This window comes from Dendroctonus ponderosae, unplaced genomic scaffold (genome assembly GCF_020466585.1).
Source record: "Dendroctonus ponderosae isolate FM_Combo_2020 unplaced genomic scaffold, Dpon_F_20191213v2 Dpon_F_20191213_1, whole genome shotgun sequence".
In the NCBI taxonomy this organism is placed as follows: Eukaryota; Metazoa; Arthropoda; class Insecta; order Coleoptera; family Curculionidae; genus Dendroctonus; species Dendroctonus ponderosae.
In genome coordinates, this window is record NW_026017110.1 from 21,381,792 (window position 1) to 21,402,950 (window position 21,159).

At 33.5% G+C, this 21,159-nt stretch overlaps 1 long non-coding RNA gene across 2 annotated transcripts in view; it reads left to right on the plus strand.

Annotated features, from left to right (window-relative positions):
• The window catches only part of LOC125505850, a 171,940-nt gene that overhangs the window by 110,043 nt on the left and 40,738 nt on the right, over nt 1-21,159 (plus strand). The window lies entirely within an intron of this gene.

Here is a 21,159-nt window from a genome sequence, read left to right on the forward strand (position 1 = left end):
TTTAACTTAACTACTATTGCCGATGTAGTTTTTGCGAGCTTTTCTGAGCTGATCAGTTTCGAAATTGTTCTTGTTTCCTATCGAGCTAAAGGTTGGCGGGGATTAAATGATTGAGAGGTTGCTAAATCGTTTTCTATTAACAAATTCAAAACTAATTATTTCAGTACTACAGAAAAACTGCGAGCACTTTACAAGACTACTGATAATTTTTCACGATGGAATTTTTTCCATAATTTCATGCGTCTTCACTGAATTTTGCCTTGGATGTTTATATGAATTTCATTTTAATTCTGAGTTTACCTGTGTTTGTTTATTATTGCGGTAGTTTTCTCCTGGTGTGAATCAGAAACATTTGGCAGGTTTGTCTTCTTGTGCGTAAAGTACTAAATTGATAAAATATACTTAGGTAATATTTATTTTATCACTCATAGAAAAATTTAATATATGCAACATAAGTACTGGATCTGTTGCTTCTCCAGTCCTTCCATATTTCACATAGGCCAGATTGTTCCAAACCCTGAAAATATTTAGTGCATTGATTGAGACACACTTTAACTAGAATTAGAGGCAGTGCCCTTTAAGTATGTTCCAGTGTTCTTTAGCTTAATGCAAGTCGATTTTTAGGCACTGGACACTATATACGTATATATACAATATTTTTGTGGAAAGGCTACGTTCTAATAGTTAGTTTAGAGAATGAAAAATGCAATTTTGCACATTGTGCGAAACATCTTGTGTGTGAATGTGTGGTCAACTGAGTAGCAAGGTTTAACAACACACATCAACATCAAGATAATCCAACATTTTAACATGCCATTAATTAAACTATACTAATTCTCCAACTATGTAGAACTGTTGGAGAGCAGCTTCAATGGTAAGAAGCAATAAGAAACGAATATCGCATAAGCCAATACTTAAATCGATACCTAAAATGGAAATATCAAATTCTGCAACGTCGATAAGTACAGCGGCTTTAATTAAATCTGCAAAAATGCAATTAAAGATTGCCTTCCAATGAGACTTTATGCCACAATTTATGCAAAATGGTGTAAATAAACCCTTGCTCTCCGTCGTTCCAACGGCAATAATATGGGCAACTTATTGCATTTTACTGCACATATTCGAGGCCATTCCAGTTTGAAACGCGTTCAAGTGCATATCGACATTTTGATCAGTAGGTATCCCGTAATTTTTATTCTGGTTTTATCGATAATTTCCTCATTAAATATAAAATATATTTCGAACAGTGGTGTGGTACGTAGCGGCACAGTATTAAGGTTTCTACCTGAACGCTTCAGAACAGTTTTTATTAATTACTTGATATGTTAATCGATCCTTATTCAAGATGCGTAAAGTAGTTCTGGGAATCACTAAAAAAGTAACACTTTTTCAAACTAAAGAAAACTTTTTGATTGTTAGTTTGGGTTAGTACGTTAGTAATACGGATGTTAAAAATGTTGTTTCATAAAGGTCCCATTCAGATTACTTTAATATTATTTATCTTATCTTTTCCCCCGCTCAGTTGTATTGTTGGAATTTAATAAATCATGTAATTTCTTCAGTAAATCTCATGGGTTCTGTTCATTTCGATTCAATCACGCGGGTCAGAAGTGTGACGCGAATACTAATTTAATTTAAGTTTCGTTAAGGTGTTTTCCCATATATTTCTTTAGAAGCCAGTCGATGGACTTGGAAGTACAACTTTGCCTTCAGAACAATGTTTACTAAGACAGTAAAACCAAAATTAAAATTTGCAACAAACGGCTCTGTTAACAACATTTTGCTTCATTTTTAACGCTCCATCCAGTCAAAAATTCCCCTTCACTGCTACGTGTTTAAATTATTGTAAAAGATTTCCCCATAAGCCAAAGGCTTTAAGTGCCCTCGACTCCGCCTTTGAGAAAAATTGTAAACCAGATTTTGAACCTGTTCTAAAGTGGTCCGGCAAACACACTGTTGTCGATGATTGTCTCCATACAAAAGCTCGTCTGTATCAGCAATGTTCTAAACGTTAGATTATTAATTAAAAGTGTTCTATTTATTATTTTATAATGGTACCGCGGTTTGAGGTCTAGGCATTATATCATTGAATACCAGCTGTTTATTGGAGATTAGTGTTTATCAATAATTAATGTGTCTGTTATACTTGACTCACTATCTATAAATTACCAACGGAGTAATGCTGATTCACTGTGGTATCAGAATAATTTTAAAAGCTCAATCCGTATCCTTGGCTTCTTACGTTTACCAATTTTCACATTGTTTATCTTCAGACTGAAACCATTATCTTCTTAAGCTCGACTTATGTTATGCAGCAGTTATTTGTCCTGTCTATGAGTCAGATAACCAATTGCGTCCAATATTTATGCTGATTGGATTGAGTTCTATCGAAAAACTTTAGTGCCAATCTAACGAGTTTAATAAATACTTCGTACGTTTGAGAATTATTTTAATTACTTAGCGGACCTATTAACCATAATTTATATATGGGATGGGCCAAACGGACATGTATATTACCTGAACCCTATGAGTTCGACCTTTTTTGCAGAATATTGGAACTCCTCTAGCAAAAAGTCTGCCTGCTTTGCTTAGCATGGAGAAACCTGAATTATTAGGGTGAAAAGGATATGATTTTCGATTTGTCGTTTACTTATCGTTAACGATTTTAATCAGTTGGAAGTAACATTTTTGACAAACTTGAAATCATGCATATTCAACCTAATTTCAATAATCTGTAGTTTGTAATAAATTTGCAGCAAGTATTTTCAATACAGGTTTTTTTAACACATTCTGGGCAAAATAAGCTGAGAACCAGCATGCCAACAGATTTTGCTAGCAAGTTTAAATTTTGACTATAAATATGTCACCATTTGGGTAGTTTTAAATATCGGTACTATAACTTTGCACTTCAGATTGATATAATGTGCTGTATTTATCATTTGCGAAACGATTACTGTCTGCCCATTGAAATGTTGACGTATTAAAGCACTGCAGTATGTAGTAAACTTGTCAAGCTTAGCTGCAGCATGATATTTGAAACGTGCCCGTCTTTAGAAATTTAAAGTGCTTTCTACTCAAAATATTAGTGGTAGGTAGGCAAGGTAATGCGAAAATTAGCTAATTTTCGAATGGAGGTTACAACTGCATGCTTGTTTTGTTGCAAGAACCCAAATACAAAGTAAAACGGTGAGTATTTAATCAACGTACTGATAATTTACAAATTACTTCTGATAAATTATTTTATTTTTGGAGACTGATGTCTAGATTATTCATATGTTATTAGTTTTCTATTGCAAATCCCCAAAGCGATGTTTTTTTTTCGTAGTATAGGTTGTTACAGCAGCATTTTCTACTAAGCAATATACCAGTAAATGCTTACCTTTTCAGACTTGTTATTAAATGTATACAGGTTTTTTTTGTAAAATAGAAATAATAAACGTACTTATGGGTCAGTAATTATTTTACTATGCAAATGCAGAATTTATTCGGTCATTTTTGAACCCTTTTCTTTCGAAAATTACTTGGACACGTTGATTTTCATTTTTAAGATGCGTATTTCTGATACTGTAAAACCGTGAATCGCTTCTACAGGATGGTCGGAAACAACTTTCGACAGTCAGATCATATTTTGCAACAAAGAAACGAATGTTTCCATTTTTGTTTAACTGTATATATTTTGTTTAACTGTTATTTTAATTATGTATTTCCAAATATTTGTCAACATTTTTTAAATATTTACCTGACATGCCAATTTTTGCTGTATATATTTTGTTTAACTGGTATTTTAATTATATATTTCCAAATATTTGTCAAAATTTTTTAAATATTTACCTGACATGCCAATTTTTGCTTTGTATGCTACAGCAAACGTAGTAACAAGTAAATAAATTTACCATAAATTTACAAATTCAAAATCAGCCTGTCTGAGGTTTTGCCGAAAAGCTAGTTTTAGAATTTTTTAGAAATCTTGTCAACGAGATTCGTCGAACAGTGCGAGTCCACAGATTTTAATTGAGAATCACATTTAACAGTGTATCTTTTAGGATTTTTATCATCTTTCGGACCAATGATATTGTAAACTGTTTAATTTATGCAGTCGGATGTATGAATCTTTTTTACTTTATTCAGTTTTCTAATTTGAAATAAATTTGAGTCAAAACTAAGTCGTTGGCTTCTAGCTAGACTAGTTCGTCGATAAAAATAATGAAGAATTCATGCAGTCAATTAAGCAGTAAAATTTCGTGTTGTAATAAGTTAGTTTGCTTAAGTGACTAAGTTGGCATGGAAACTTATTTAGCTAGAGAATTCGACAAAAATTTAGCGAAATTGTTGCATCTTATATTTATTTAATGGAGTCAATTCGTTTATGCGGCTTATTAGAAGCACAAGAAATTTCGTAGAGCTTCAAACACATATTTTGTACTTTACAATCACCGTCCTGACGAGTATTGCGTCTAAACGTCGATCCATAAAATACGTACTTCATACAGACATGTTCGATTGATCCGATATTCTATTGCTTCAACTCTACTAGACCTCACACTAACCTTACATAAAATAGCAAATTTTATTTGCCTAAACTGTCATAAAATAACATAAAATAGTTTCAAAGCCTATGTAGGGCTCCATTGCTGCAAAAGCTGCAATACACAACCCATAGGAAGCCTTCTTTCGGCCATTTTTCGAATTTACCCAGTGGTCACATCTTAGATATTTTATGTTTCAAGTTTGCAGCTTGCTTCGCTCCCTTTGTGCCAATATCAGTAGCGTACTTCAAACTAACTGAACATGATACTATATTTTCTCCAAATTTCTTTAAAGTTCTTTGTGGAACTTGAACAAATTCTTACTAAATTTCGAATCATAATTTACAGGACACCTATTTTAAAATCTAACCATTCATATAAGCATGATTTTCTTCGCTAGTTTGATCATCTTTAAGCAGAAGTATTTTAAATGTATTTAATACTATCTACCTTGTGGTATATGAGCGTAAACGGCGTTTTGTCCAATGAATCTGTTTTGTTGTGGCGATTTTTTAAATAGTATCGCTACGCTTCTGTATGTTTTCTCCTCTACATTGGCTTATAAATTCGCCTGAGCAGGTTCGTGCTCTCCCTTGAGGTTTTAGACCCTACTAAGATATACATTGACTTGCCCGTACATGCATGCAAGCTGTCGAATAAAAAAGTTGTACTGCTTATTTATTGTTCTGTTCTTATTTGACACACGTTTTAAGATTTAATGTAGTTTCCTATTTAATTCCAGCATTCCCAAGCGGAAAGTAGGTATTGGATTTTCTGGTTTCTACATGTTATTTTGGGTCAAGTTAATTGGTGAAGTTAGTTAGAAAGTAGTTTCGCCTGAAAAGAAAATTAAAGCTCCCGATTTTCTTTGCTTAGTTGGAAATCTGTGAAATCTTGACGTTAGTCCCCTAAGAACGCAAATTCTTAGGTAATTTATTGGTGGGTAATAAAAATGAATTTTACGACTACGTTAAGTGCGCCTTAAATTTATGGACCTTTGATTCTAACTGCTACTCGGTTACCCGTTTTATTGTTTGCAATTTCCCCTACACCTGTATTCATCTGGCACCAATTACCCGGAATAAAACATATTTTGTATAATTTTGAATAATCCTCCTATTTATCTATGTGCTGCAACCATTAAATTTTCCTAAAAGTTAACGACCGACATTCCTTTTACCGTTTAGAGAAATCCGCTGCTACACCCACCCTCTTTAAGTGCTAGTAGGTACATTAAAGAATTAAAATTGTACATTTCTACTTAGATATATAACTTTAATTGAGGCCTGTGAGACTTTATAAGGTGTTACGTGCTAAATTGCAATTCCGTGCCATAAATGCAGCCTTACAACTTATGTCGTTTATTGATGATGGGCAAAAATAATAAAAGAACAAATAACCATTTGAAATTAAGAATACCTACACAGCACTTCAATTAAGGTAACATCGATTCAACGATTGTTTGCAGATCCGACTTTTCCCAGAAACGATTTGTCGAAACGAAATAGACTTTTGCTTTAAGATATTCAGCAGTTAGTTTGGGTTAATAGGACTTTTAAGTACTACCGTTTTAATGTATGCACCTGTATTCAAAATTAAAAGTGAAAGTATTTTTTTCTACCCAGCGTTGGCTACCTTTTATTGACATCGGAACTCGAGCAATACAATGGCTTAGGCAACTAATGGGAATGACCGTGACGAGCGCCCAGAATCTATGCAATCTTAACGGAAGGACCACCGCATTTTGAAAGTTTTCTAGGAAACCCTTAAGTTTTGGAGACTTAGGTGTTATTTATAACCCTTGTCGCACTTATCGGTTTATTGTGCATCGGCCGGCCTGGGTAGAGAAAGTTCGGAACTGTAGATTGTGGAACTTGTTTTGAAGACCTTTACAACGGGTTTTTGGAATAACGGAATCTCACTTACATAGTTTTGGAATTCAGTCTTCCAGCTACGATATTTTTCTGTTCTTTTAATGGTTAAACTTCTGCATGGTGAAGGTTATTCTATTCACTCTTTTGAAGTAGATAATTCAGTTGTTTGCGTCAAGCAAATAGTAAATTTTGCCACTGTTTCAAAAACGATAAACCCCCACATGAATTGCATGTGATTGTCAATTTGGCACAAACAAATATCGTGCAGCTATTCAACACACCTGCGTTTTCCCATAGCAAATTCTCCATTTGTAGACTCGTGTTTCTCACTGTTTTCCGTTTCCTCTTTCGCAATTCTACGATGGCCATTTTTGAATAGGGGAGATCGTCCTACGGGACCAAATAAGACAATAAATAAAGGAAAAGACGCAATAGGCCGCAAGGAGCAATCTTGAATGGGCTCGGGGCAGGTAAAGCGACATAATACTGTACGCTTACGCTATACAGGAGCGTACCTGCACTAAACCGTTCCTATATGAACCATCACATTGGTTTAAACTGACAAAAACTGTAGTTCGCCACACTACTATCAATGGATATGTTTAAAGAATGTGGAATTTTGAAATAATATGCAGAAGGATTTTCCGAATTCTTGTCGAAAAAATAGGCATAATTTATCTTCTTAGTCTTTATTAGTCTTTTCAGCGTCAGTTTGCTAACTTTGAACGCTTAATGGATAACATTAAGAAACCCCCTTTATGATAAATATTGCGGAAATAAGGTTACCTTTACATTGTGCACTTTTACTCTTTAATATTTATTTGAGCTGTAGAAGTATATCAAATTATTATTTAGAGAGCATCTGATGCTGCATGAAAATGGGTGAATAATTTCCACTTTCCATAAAATAAGTTTACCAAATTCTAACCCTAAGTCAGTTTTCTTTCTTGTGTTTCTCAACGGGTCCTTGCCCTAGTTGCAAATTAGTACATACTTAATTATTATTACGTACACATTTTCAAGGAATTTTTGTTTGTCGTAACTTTATTTCTAAGCACCATTTGATATTGGCCTTATTTCAACTGTAAAGTAACTATCTTTCAAATATCGCTTTGAAACAATGATGTGTATTTTTTAATAACTTATGCGACTTTCTAGTGAGCCTACACCATCAAGTTGTTTTCGTTAATGGTGCTTATTAAACATTTTGGATATTTAAAAGTATCTACTGCATGTGTAACTCACATGAATGCCAAAATAAAACTAATAATTGCCCGTGTCTATCGTGTATTTTTCGTCTATTGATTGCTTATATTTTTCATGGCATCTTCATTTTAAAGGGTTTACTCCTTTAAAAGTGTCACGTTTCAGCTACGTATTACGCTTATCTGCATATTAATTACTTTAAGAAATCACGTTTCTCTCGTTAGCGCTGAATGCTTCTTCGTTTCTTGCCGTCGTTTGCCTCAGTAGTTTATCCTGGAAATTGCATAATGAGTTATTAGTGCTGTATTCTGTCGCTTCGGAGAATTATATATAAGAATTACGAGCTTACATTTTTGAAAAATGTCGAGTTTTCAGTAAGTTTGTCCAGTTTTTCTCATTCTGTGTTAAGTTATTCCAATATTTGGCTTGTTAATATAAAACATAACCAAAATTGATAAGTAAAAATATAATTTTGGTTCCACAATCTCAGTTGAAAGTATTCAAAAAAATGAAAAGCGAAAAAAGTGTAGTGAAATTTAGAAGATATCTATCGTAATCCATCGCAGAAAGTATACGAGGGAAATTGGATATTTCGTGAAGACTTGCTGTCCCCTCAACTGTACCTAGTGCTCTTTTTGGCAAATAAAAAATATGACATGATCAAACAGTTAAATACGGGTGCTTAAAGCAGCAAACCTAACCTACTGTCTCAATTTATGTAATGATGACCATAAACAACCGGTTCAAATGGCTGAAAGAAACGAACGTCTCTGCTTTGATTGCCCCTGGAACAAATCGGGACTATCTGGGGGAAGCAATAAAATTAAGGTCGACCTTGGGCAATAGGAGCGTCATACGAAATGCCAGGTGATAAATTTAGGAAGCAAATTAATTACTTAATTTATGCGAACGAGAAATCAAGAAACATTCACAAAATAAGGCCCAACGGCAGAAAGACCGATTGGGTCTATAGCCTTTTTCTGTAGGAAATAAAGATTATATATATATAAGAACCAATTTTTCCACAAGCGGTTTTTTTGGCTGTGCCCTTTTCTAGCTTTTCCACGTGCAATTGTTGTGCAATCCACATTTAGTAAAAATGTAGTCGAACAGGAACGTAACAATGTCGTTATGCTTGCTTCTACACCCACCTGGTTTTGTCCAGAAATAGAACAAGAATTTCAGGCGTATTATAGGGATTTTTTTCAGTTTTACTTTATTAGATTGGTGGCTCGTATTTCTTTCAAGTCGGCAGTTCAGAATTGTCTTAGAAAACAACGAAAATAAGATATTGTCTCTACATTGTCTCTTTGAGATACAAACAGGAATATTTCAGAAGATTGATGCACAAGCCAGTTAATAAATATCAAGAGTACACTTTATTTAGTTTTGGTGGCGTATTTTTTACTTCATAGAGGAGTTTGAGTAGGTGGTCTATTATCTGTAAAACGACCAAATTTGAAGTTCAATTGCAAATTGTGCATGTGTAGCCTCAAGCCTACACAATTTAAAACTGCAAAAAAGAAATTGAATTTATATGGTTGTTCAATTGATTTGGTGTATTTTAATTATGCCGCTCAGAAAATTTGTTTTAGTTCTATTCGTATATCGACCCTGTTGTGTTTTACATTTTGATTTGAAAAACTGATTCAAACGGGTTCATGTTCGTCAAAACTCTTTCTTCAACTAGTTGCGATTCTCGGCTGAAAACGGAACGTTTTTTTTCCTTCAACAGCAATTAACAAATCGTCTGTTTAGCATAAATTTGTCGTGTAATATTAGATCTTTATGATCTTATGAATAAATAAATTGCTGAATTTTAGTGACATCCTTAAATAATAATCCAATATTACAATATATAATAAAGTCCAAATTATTCGAAAAATTCTACCTTGAGAAGAACGATTCTGAGGATTATTAATAATTGGCAGCCAATCGGAAAATTGTTCAAAATAAAGAACATGTCATCCCTATTTATATGAACTTTATTTCCCATACAAATTTCTATTCCAAAAGAATATTGGAGCTCTTCCAAATTGAAAAATTAAATTATCCAACTCACGAACAATGGGTGGAGATCGAGTAATAATGTCCAATACTTGTAATTATTGAGTATGATTGTGTATAAAATATATCCGACCTTACGCGCAGCGATCAAAATGTCTGCGTATCTTCAAAGCTACTGTTCGCCAAGTAGATGTTTTAAATATTTATAATGTAAACATTTCCCAAGCACCATGGAGAAAAATTTGTTTCATCCTATTATAAATCCTTCATGCCGTTATTGGTTTATTTATGTATAGTCAAGAGGTATGAGAATTACCTCTGGTAAACTGTGAATAAACCTTCATCGTGCCTTTTAATTGTATATTCAGACATTTTGTGTAATCAAAATTGAAAATGAGATCCGCTCTAAAAATCACGCCTCGATTTATTAGTGAACATATCGAAAAGGAGTTATTTGGATTATTTTAATCGATGTCTTGGATTTTCCCGCATATCTAATTAATGTGCCAGTCATCGTTTTACACCTCGTTGATTCAATAATGTTTTTTTCTACGTCCTGCTTTACTAAAATTTCGTTAACCGCCACTTGAGTATTTACACTTTTTATATATACCTATTAATATATTTATTTACGCATTTGTACTTTGCTTTGGGTTTTTCAGGTGTTTATAATTAATTTATGAGAATTTCAAGCAATCCAAGCACACTGTTGGCTCCTTTCATCAGCAAATAGAATCTTTACGTTCCTTATAAGTGGAAGAACAATCAATATGGCTTGATGGGCGGATATCTATTTTTGTCACGTCCCGTATTTATATTTCGCTTAAGGAGTCGGCATTTCTTTCATTCCTTCCGAATATCATGATCCGATATTTCCAATCGAGTCCTTGAAACACGTTGCGAATTTTAAATTTGAAACAAAAGGTACTAGTTGAAAACATGACGAACATAATAAACTATTCGAGCTACACGTGCAAAGTTGATTAAGAATCGTTGCGCATTTTTTAGTAAGTAAAGGTATGCAAACGTAATTAATATGCTTAGTTTTAATTACCGGAAATAATTATTTGCCATTCGTGGGACATCCGTGTATTGAAAATCGAGTAATTTTACTTGATTTTGACAGGAAAATATTTTATACTTTTATCGTTGTTTTATGCAAATTATGGGCTATTCCAGCTGTTAATACTATTTTGTTAGTAGATAGCATATGAACTTGAACAATTTGTGTTTGATATTCCTGGTGTAGCCGAAATCTCGGGGAAACCAACATGCGCCCAACTGTGAAACATTTTTGCCCATTCTGGTTAGCCAACGAACCATTCAACCCGTTACCATTCAACTTGATTAATGCCAGTGTTTCTTTTGTCATTTTAGGCAACAGGATTGCATAGGTATATTTACCCTGTAACGGTTTGCTTATCAGCTTACAACTTTATTTTTGCCGATGTAGTTTCGTTCACTCCGTAAAACGTGAAGACTGAACTCTATTTGTCTCTGGTTCAAACTCAAATAGATGATTCTCTTTGTCAGCAGAACCAATATGCAAACTAACAGACCCGTAAATTCCCCATTTTAAGACTCCACAAGAACGTCAATAATCTCACGTCTCGTATATTCCTATCCTTCTTCAGCGTTTCCCAACTCTGGCTCGAGGACAAAATATGAAAAATGGCATTGTTGAGATAGGTTGTGTGTTATGTGCTGTAGTCTGTCATGAAGGGATTCTAGGATTGTTTATATACGGGTGATAAAACTTATTATGATAATATCGTGTAACGGTTTATATGCTGCAGTAAAAAGGCCTGTAACTTGCCTCTTTTGCGATGCGACACGTTTAATTGCATAGAAAATGGTGATGAAAAATAAAATTAGTCCAAGCTGATGTCCAAATCGTATTTCGTCAAGTTGTTGAAACCTCTAAGCTTCCTCTAGCTGTGTCGTCGACAAAACCAAAAGTTTCTGTGTATTTTGCGTGCTGGACGTCTACCAAACCGTTTAACTTTGATACGAATGAATTATTTTTATTGAATTGATAAATTAGGCAAGAGCGGTTTGTACTTGAGCTTGAGCTACTTGAAACTGCTCACATAAATCAGAGCATAACGAGGATAATCTCAGAAACAGGGTATCATTTGAAGTATTAGCTCATCCACATTATTGTAGCTCCCACTATATATTTATAACATTTTTCTACTGAGGTTGACTAATGTTGCAATTTTATAGCTTTAAGAAATGTGTTATTTAATTTTATTTTTTAACAGTTTTACACTATGTTTGAATGCACATTAGTTTGACTAATTGAGGTAATTTAGATAATCTATTTAATTTGAGTTTATTTACAGAATTTTTCTTCGCTTTATACAATCAATTGTTATTCTATACTGTCGGAACTTCCAGATGTCTCTTTGTATATAGTTTTAAATTAATTTATTTAAAAATTATTTTTTGGAATCGAAATGCGGGACTTACAAAGTTTAATAAATGATGCAACTAGAGATTCCAAATGTTTTCTAATGTTGGAAATCTCTATTGCAATTTTTTCGGTTGTACCTAAAGAACTGCTATAATTCATTATTATTAGCACAGCTTTCCGATTATTCAAAAATGTGTATATCTAAACATATCATCTGTCAAGACTGAGCAAGTAATATTTATTGAAAACTTTTATATGCGGAATAAATATAAATCCAGCTTTTTATCAGTAAGCATGCAAAGTGGCACACACAAAAAAAACGCTCTAAAAGCAACAAATCATGTAGTATTTGAGATTTAGAGCGATATAACTGAATTTGGAGTCCTGAAGCAGACGTTGACATTCAGTGGTGGAATCTGAACCCCAGACTATTTATGATGCAACCGACAAAAAGACAAAAAGTCGAGTTTGGCCCCGCTTTCGAGCACTAACCTGGTCGCTTTTAGGGCCAACTCGGAGTTAATTAAAAAATATATTGCCCATGCTATAAGTAAAGGCACGCAGAGCATATTTTATTCGCCAATTAATTGTGGAGACTCACACGACAGATTTTGAACTGTATCGGTGGTTCGTAGTAAGTGCAATAGAATCTTCTATTAAAAATAAAGTTATTACCGTTTTACTCAACATGTTGATTTATTTTATGCGATGCAACATTTCGGCGCAATACATGCAAGTCTGAACCAATACGTGGTTACATCCAATAGGTGAAGCCAAATATTTTATTTCTTGTTAACATTTGCTCATTTTTGGCATATAAGGCTACATCTATTTCTCAGAAACGTGAACCTCTCTCTTTTTCGTTCTCGTTTTTGAAATACACGCAATTAAAGTCAATATTTTGAAAAAAAACAGTATAGTAAGAATATGTTAATGAAGCCAACCAGTTCCGGCCATAAACAGGAAATAATATGAAAGCTTTTCCAGTAAACGAAATAAGACGATGGCAACATATTCTAAGCTTCAGGTTTCTATTGGCCATACATTACAAGCTGGATTAAGCGTAAAGTAAATTGCCTAATAAAAAATTTGAAATACCAGAAATCAAGTACTTAACTACAAGTATAGACCGATTAAAAAAATCATTTTTTTAGATTTAGTGTTGTTAGCACACAGAATAGCTGCAATAAATTGCGAAGTACCAAACATCCGTGAGCTATGAGAACAAAAAGTTGCGTTTTGTATCTGATATAATGCATTTAGAGCCCAAAAATAAAATATTTCTTGTATTATCCAAAGACATAATGTTTAGGTTTCCTCGACTCTTAATTAAAACATGAACAAGTTATCTCAGTGTTTAATTAAATTTTGATTTGGTAAAGCAGCACTGAACTGAGCGTTTCTCAAATAAGAATCGTCGTCTTAATGAGGTACTTCCTCAATTTAACCCCATTTGGTTTTCTTCCAATGTATTAAAAATGCATATCCGTTCAATTAAAATACAATGGAAAATGCTCACTGAGCATTGACAGAGCTGCTCATCCCTAACCAAGCCCCATGACTGGAAAAAAAATGCATATTTGTATTCTTGCAGCTCTCCTCCATTTGTGTTTCACATTGTATGTTAATATTCCTGATGGATTCCACTTTTTGTAGACGCAGTCAATTTCTTTAGTCTGGTTTATAGTTAGATACTTGCAGTTACAGTGACTTATTAAGGCATGTAATGAATATACCAGATGCGACATGCATTTTTATACATATCGATGTATTAATTTGTCTGGGCATTTTAATTTGTCTAGTTCTTCAAAAGCCGACAAAGTCTCTATGAATCTGTTGTAATTTTGATGGATTTTGTTTTCAGTGTTGTTAAGGCTGAAGTAGGATGTGAATTATAATTTAAACGCGAACTCATGCAAAATATTTGAATTAAACTGGAAATACTGGAAGGTTAAATAGTTGCCACAGCTTTTCATCAGAATTCTTAAGTATTTCCATAATTTTGTTCTGTGTTTATTCAGCTTTTGGGGATGCTTTCATTAAATGTTCGTTGTTATAGTACAATGTTCACAACCTTATTGAACCGACTAAAAAAAATCCACTTGCAGTTTACAGTTACTTGAAGGAACTTAACTGCCAGACGCCTGATACATTAGCGCACTTTTAAGATAAGCCACCATGCGGCTTAATTTATTTAAAAATAACGTCATTTGTTTAATGTTTCGTTCGTACTAATACTTTCTCCTTTTTGATAAGGCAACCATTTTATTGACCATTAAAATAATTTAATACGTTTTCGGTTATTTACCTCGAAGAATTGTAAATCATTTAGACAGACATGTGATACCGGTTTACACCCAAATTTACATTCGGATGTCCGCATTCTTAAATTTAATTAGCTTGTTTTTAAATTTACGTTAAATCCAATTATACTATTTTACTTAACAGAGTTGCAGATCGCTCGTCCGCTCTAGTTCAGGTGTTTCGCTGTCTGATTCCAAAAATTATAAAAAATTTGGCGACTTATTTAGTAGTTTATGTTGCCAACTGATTTTCATTTATAATTTGAAATGGGAAAGGGCTTGAATCGAGACTAGCCACAGACTGGAAGCTGTTAGAATAAGACTATAATCAAAATGCATTTTCAGTAAACAGAACCAAATATTCAAAGTTAACTTTGTTCAATGTGATTTTACACACCTAGCAGAATGCAATATTGATTTATTCTTGAAATGAATGTGCTAAATTGGGCTGCACATTTCTTTATTCGCTAGTACCTACTGCAAATGCTTTCTCTAATTTGGCGCATGTATTGTAATATAATGACAAAAATTGGAATTGCACAAATCTCAAAAAGTTTCAAGAGTCATTGAACATTCGAACAAAACGATCTTTCGTAGCATGCCATAATCGAAGGTACAGTTGGGGTGTAAACACTTTGCCTGGTCAAGAAGTTAATGTTGTTCTTGGGATTTCAATAGAGATATTTCTAGTAACATTCACCGTGAAGTAATATCCTTGAATATTTTGAGACAGGACTGAATTGAACAACGGAACATTTGGCTTTGACAGTGATACAACGGCTTCAAGGAGACTTTTAGATTGCCATATGGTTAACAGGTTAAACATTCACATTGCACTATAGCACAAAAACATCCATGCAAGGCAAACTGCCAATTTCAGTTTTGGCTTGGCCTAAAACACAGGATTTGCAGCAACCAAATTTTATAAATGGGATTTTATGTTTTGTCTTCCAATTGATAAATTATTTTTAGTTTTTCACTTAAACAGGCGCAAAAACCTTGGTTGCCCCATTCTTGGGGCCAAATAGTTATGATTATAGAAAAAATACATTAACCATTAAGGGTGGGTGGCTACTTTTGCCCTAACCTGTTGATGTTAATGTTTTTTTTTAATTCTGGACGTTACTCGATTTTTGAACTGAAAGTGAAAACTAAATCGTTTTCATTCTAGGCGACTAAAGTTTTAATCAACGTAATTTTTAATGTTCTTGTATATTAGGTATACTTACGATAATATAAATATAAAAATTGTTTTCTAATTGAACCGTTTAGGCCTGGTATGCTTCTAAAGATTTGCCTTATATCTTTCACCTTCTGTATTAATAATTTGATAATTACAGCTTACAACCTGTTGTCCACCGGTCTGTTCCACCTGTATATGGAACAGACCAAACATAAAACTACTATCGTGTATTGGAAACCAAACTGAATTTTTCGACTGAAACTGAAAAATCGACAGAATTTATAATCTGTCAAAACCTATTTAACGCATTAATTGTCGTCCTTTCTCTATTACTTGTCGAAACGAAAATGTGTTGTTATTAACGTATATATGTCATCAAATTATTACAGTTCGCGAAAGATTGGAAGAATATTAAAAAAATTTGACTTCTTATCAAAGTTATCATTAATTTCAATTTACCGATACATACATTACCTATTTGCGTGTATGTTATTTTCGGGAAAACGAAACTGTTTATGGAATATTTTTCGCCACGAAAATAATCCACTTTAACTCTCACAGTTAACGTCAAGTAGGTACTGTACAATTGAGGCAAGTCAATAACAAAACCGAAGAGAGCGATTTATTTTCTCAAGTAATTACTTACATTCTCTCGTAAACAGCGAATTGGTATTTTATATAGAAAAATAAAATTTCTGCACCTACATCAAGCAATCCAATGAAGAAAAAATTTGTAAAACTAAAATTAATCTTTCAAATCACCGGAGCAAACGTTTAGGCTGGCAGCCACGCAATATGAAAGAAAATTTTTCGAACCTATCTCGGACATGAGTAAATTTTAATAAAGCGTCTTATATAATGATGTCACTGTCAAATAGCTTGAGGCAAACTATTGGTTAAGTATGTTACATGTTCTTTATTTCCTCGTACTTGCAAGCAGCAGCAGGTGGGACGTCTAGGTCAAAACGTTTGGAAATTCTTTTCCGTTATCGATTTCAGCCAAAAACCTTGTAATAAAACTTGATTTGCTTTATGTGGATTTAACGGATTTTAATGGGGATTGACTGACGTATTGAGTATACTTGAATCACTTGCATTATCGCATTCGAATGAAATAGTTGGGACCATTAAGCAGACATGAAAAATTTACTATCATCAATATTTAAAAGAAATAGAAACTGCCATTGATTGAGCACCACCCACGCTGTTTTTGAGCCGTTTATTAAAGTTCGGAAATGCTGGATTGCAAATGTTCAAATCAAATTAAGTGTAGGTATATTTTAATTAAGAGATTTGATTGTATGTAGTATCGAATTTGGAGAAGATAGGAATTATATATGATTGAAATGTTCCCAACTTGTCATTTATTGTAAATTGGCACTTAGTGCAGGTGTGCTGAGATTTGGTATGTGAATTCGTGAAAAAAGGTCATTCTGGCCTCTGTCTGGTATAATAGGTCTCACTTGATTCTAGACCACGAAATTGGCTTGAGGCTCCAAAAGCAGAACAGGCAGCAGACAAGCGAGTTCGACCCCCTTTGCCCCCCGATTGCCATCAACCCTCGTCGGTTGTTATGGTAACGGGAACGGGTGGGGTTCGGCCATCTTGAATCTGCGGCTGCTGGTGCACTCCAGCTGATTTAGTGAGGTTGCCATTAAATTTCCTCTCCTTGCACAAGGATGCAATTTAAAGGTTGCCACTTTTAAGTGGTTTTGGCCGTGGAATCCTCGACTTGAGAACAGTAGATTTTTCGAAATTAACTTATGTACATTTACGTCGTCTATCTAAGCAGTGAACGCTTACTCGTAATAAAATATTAAAGGTGAGCAGGTAGTTTCGTCAGGATATTTCAGGTCATCTTTTGGGAAGTTTATCGCTTCACCTCTACCATTTTTTATTTTATTAAGTATTTGCGAGTTATTAATACAATTGCGATGTCAGAATAGTTTAATGATTTTCACATGAATTCGTCATAAAATTTGCTTGTGATAGGCGAGCAGACCAATTTCAATTTTGTAACAACAAGCAAACGGCAGACGAAAGTTGTCTAATGATACCTAATGAGACCTAATTTATGGTTTTACTTTTTCCATCGTCTGATAGGGATAGAAAGAAAGCATGTAAATTTGAAGAAACGTTTTGTTTATGTATAGGTAATGGATTCTAGCCAATCTCTTTAATATAAGGATAAGAAAAATAATTGCAAAAATTTGCAGTCGCAGTTTTATTTATTTTTTTCATACATATCATAGTTCAGTGACTTTGCCAGAGTAGGTAGGTACTGCTTGGCTACCGCTCCTCTGTAGGGAAGATCGGGTGCAAATGAAACATTTTTTACTTGTGATGTTTTTCAAAAGCGACTTTTGAAAATTTTGAGTCAAATGCAATGCAATTAAAAAATATTTGGATATCCATATTTGTCTGTTTTACTGACAAATTCGCGATTTGTAGGGAATAAATCAAAAACATAGTAATAGATTTGCAAATGAAAAACTCTAGGAATGAAACTAAATAATACATTATTAAGTAATCGGTTTTTTGTCGCTATCACAAACAAAATCAATCACCCATGTTTTTTGGGAATAAAGAGTTTTCCTGGAGCAAATTCCTCAAAATTTCAATTGTGTTTCCGAAATCTTTCATTTAGTTCTTCGCTCTAGAATTTAAAGCTTTCCGATGCCGAATTTTGTCACATCTTATTGTGAACTGAGGAACAGCAGTAAAGGGTCTACGTGCGTTTATATATTAATTGTTCTGAGAAAATGAGCATAAAAGTTTCTTAAGGTTTTACAATTTTTATAAATATAGTAAAATGTCATGATTTGGTAATATCATAGCGAAAGCTAAAAAAAAAATAAAATACCTAAGTAAAACTTTAATATGGGCATGAAAACAAAGTCGTGATTACGGAATTACCTACAACTTTCTAAAAGTGATAAATAATTGAAATGATTTAAGTCTAATTTATAGATTTACATTTACGTCGTAACTGATGCAACTTTTACCTGGACGGATTAGTTAGATTCAAATATATTTTTTAATACCTTGATTTAATTATTTGACTTCACTATTACATATACCTAGTGTTGTTGCGACTTTTTACCTCTTAAAACAATTGAAAGCATAAAAAATTAAAAACGAATATGCAATCACAAAGTGGAAGTGAAAACCTCTTTCTTTCACATCAGTCCCCACAGATGTGACCAACACACTTGAATTCTATTGTAACCTCTGTGGAATCCCCTTTGAATTTTGCAACTGTTTCTCTTTTTTTCTGGCCCCGTTGTAGAAACGGTATGATTTCGTCGCACATGTGGAAAAGGTGAATATACTGAAGGGCAACCAGACGACAGTGTCTCTGGACCTGATATATTACTGATCCCAAAAATGTTGAAGGAGATGTAGATCTTCAGTGAAATTTGGCTGAATATAATTCATCGAAATCGAAGTACTTTGGGTACTTTTAAACTTGCATTTAAGGGACGAATTTCCATGTAATTCAAATAGAAGTTTAATTAAACAGACTGCCTAATAATGATCCAGAATGATTTTATTTTGTTTATTAAGCTTTTATTTAATCTTAGATATTTTTATACTGTCATCATGCATATTGTTTTCCGGTCAGCTACAGTATTCACTTCTAGCACAAGCTATCCAGATAATTGCATAAAATTGCAATTCAACTTTTGCCTCGAATTTACTCTGAAGCCAAACGACAAAAATAGATAAGACCATAAATATGATAAATTTAGCTAGCAAATGCTAACTGAATTTAAGCTAATAATTAATGTAATGATCAACTGATTTGCAAGTATACGAGTATTGCCGATATGTGGCAACAATACGATTGCCATGAATGCGTGTATCCAAAATATAAATTAACTGCATATTTAAATTAAAACTCAACGTAAACTTCACTTATATTGTAATGAAGCTGGATGGTTTGAATCTGCGCTAAATAATTATCGAAAATCAATATGTTTTGATAGAATTTCAATAAAATTTGTTTTTTGTTGACCAATTGAACTTGAATCATGAAACATAAATATAGTATTCAAATTCACAGAAAACGTTCGTTGGTCGATAATTTATTGCTTTAATTGTTTGATTGAAGTTATGATCTTCGTAAAATGGCAAATATTTTTTTAATTGTTAAAATTAGTTACACTTTCGAAAGATCCTAATTCAATTTTACGATATGTATTTAGCTTGATGTGTGTTTTTTTAGTGCTTAAAAACCTTGGGTAGCTAAAAGTTCGCATTTGTTTCCAATTCGAAATTAACCTGAGTACTGGCAATTTATTTGAATACATTTTTCCGAATACTTCAAGAAACATTATATTCACTTAAATTTGTCAGAGCAGTAGTACATTACCTTGCAGTGAAAAGTCTTCATTCAGTTAAAACAGTTATAGAAAGTAATCACATATAACTGAAGAAGATTCACCCACATCAACTAAGAGTGAACTGGACTGACGCTGAAAAATAACTGTCACTAACCCACGATACTCTATATTGCATAACTAGAACTTCCAAATCTAATTAATATCCCGTGACATTCTCTTGGAGGGTTTCTTACAGGTATACATAATAGCGTTTTGTGTTCCGAAACTTTCTCTTTTCCTAAATGCCCTATTTTACCTCCAAATTTGAATATCATAAAGAATACGCAGACCGACACACCTAAAGTATAAGAATTTCAGTCACCTATACCTGAGGATATAATCTATTGTTGTGGGAAGCGAGGAAGCTTGGTCAGATAGTTCACATTTCGGTCCTTTTGGTTTAACGTTATTTGTTGAAGTTTTCTGCTCGAATATTCATTCCTTGACTATAATTGCAACTTGGAAGTGCGCTGATTTTGTATGAAAGTTATCTTTGCTGGCCATTGCTTAATAGAATTTTTGAATAATATCTTTCAGTTTTATGTAAGCTAAGCTGAATATTGGCTAAATGTTAAAAAGGAGAAATGGGCAACTTTCTTACCTAATTGAAATGAATATTAAAATGAGCATGTAAAACTTTTCGATTGGAACTTAAAATCAGAACAACTGATGAAATCGAGAAATCTTCATCAAACCACTTTGTTACTATTTTGAAACTTGTCGTTAATTGTTGCGTTAGGTTGGGCATTATTTTTAAGACAAAGTCTATTGTGTCTACCTTATTTTTGAAAGTAGTCGCTTATCTTAGCCTATAAAGCTCGCTCTCTCAGCGGTTAAAAGATTTCGGATACGCTGGTGTTGGTGGAAGGGTCAAAAGCCTTTGCAAGTTGTCGGTACAACCCATGGAGTTGTGGTGTAGGCAACCCAACGCTCGCGAATCTTTCGCATTCACCATGGGTCTTTTTGGGCGAATAAAATTGCTAATTTATTAACTATTTACAGTTGTTCCTGTGTCCTAGTTTCCGCATTTCAGCTTTTCATTATTTATTTTGTAACCGATGAAAGTGAATGGTTAGTCTGCTAATATATGAACATCTTTGTACATTCCAAGTATTTAAAATTTAAGAGCATTTATTCAAATTATTACAGTTTGATTGAACATCGTTTGAGGGTTTCCTAGAAACAACCTTTCGTAAGTTTTTTCAACAACGATTTCATTTCATTCACGATTCCACTGACCAAGAAGACATAAGCAGAAT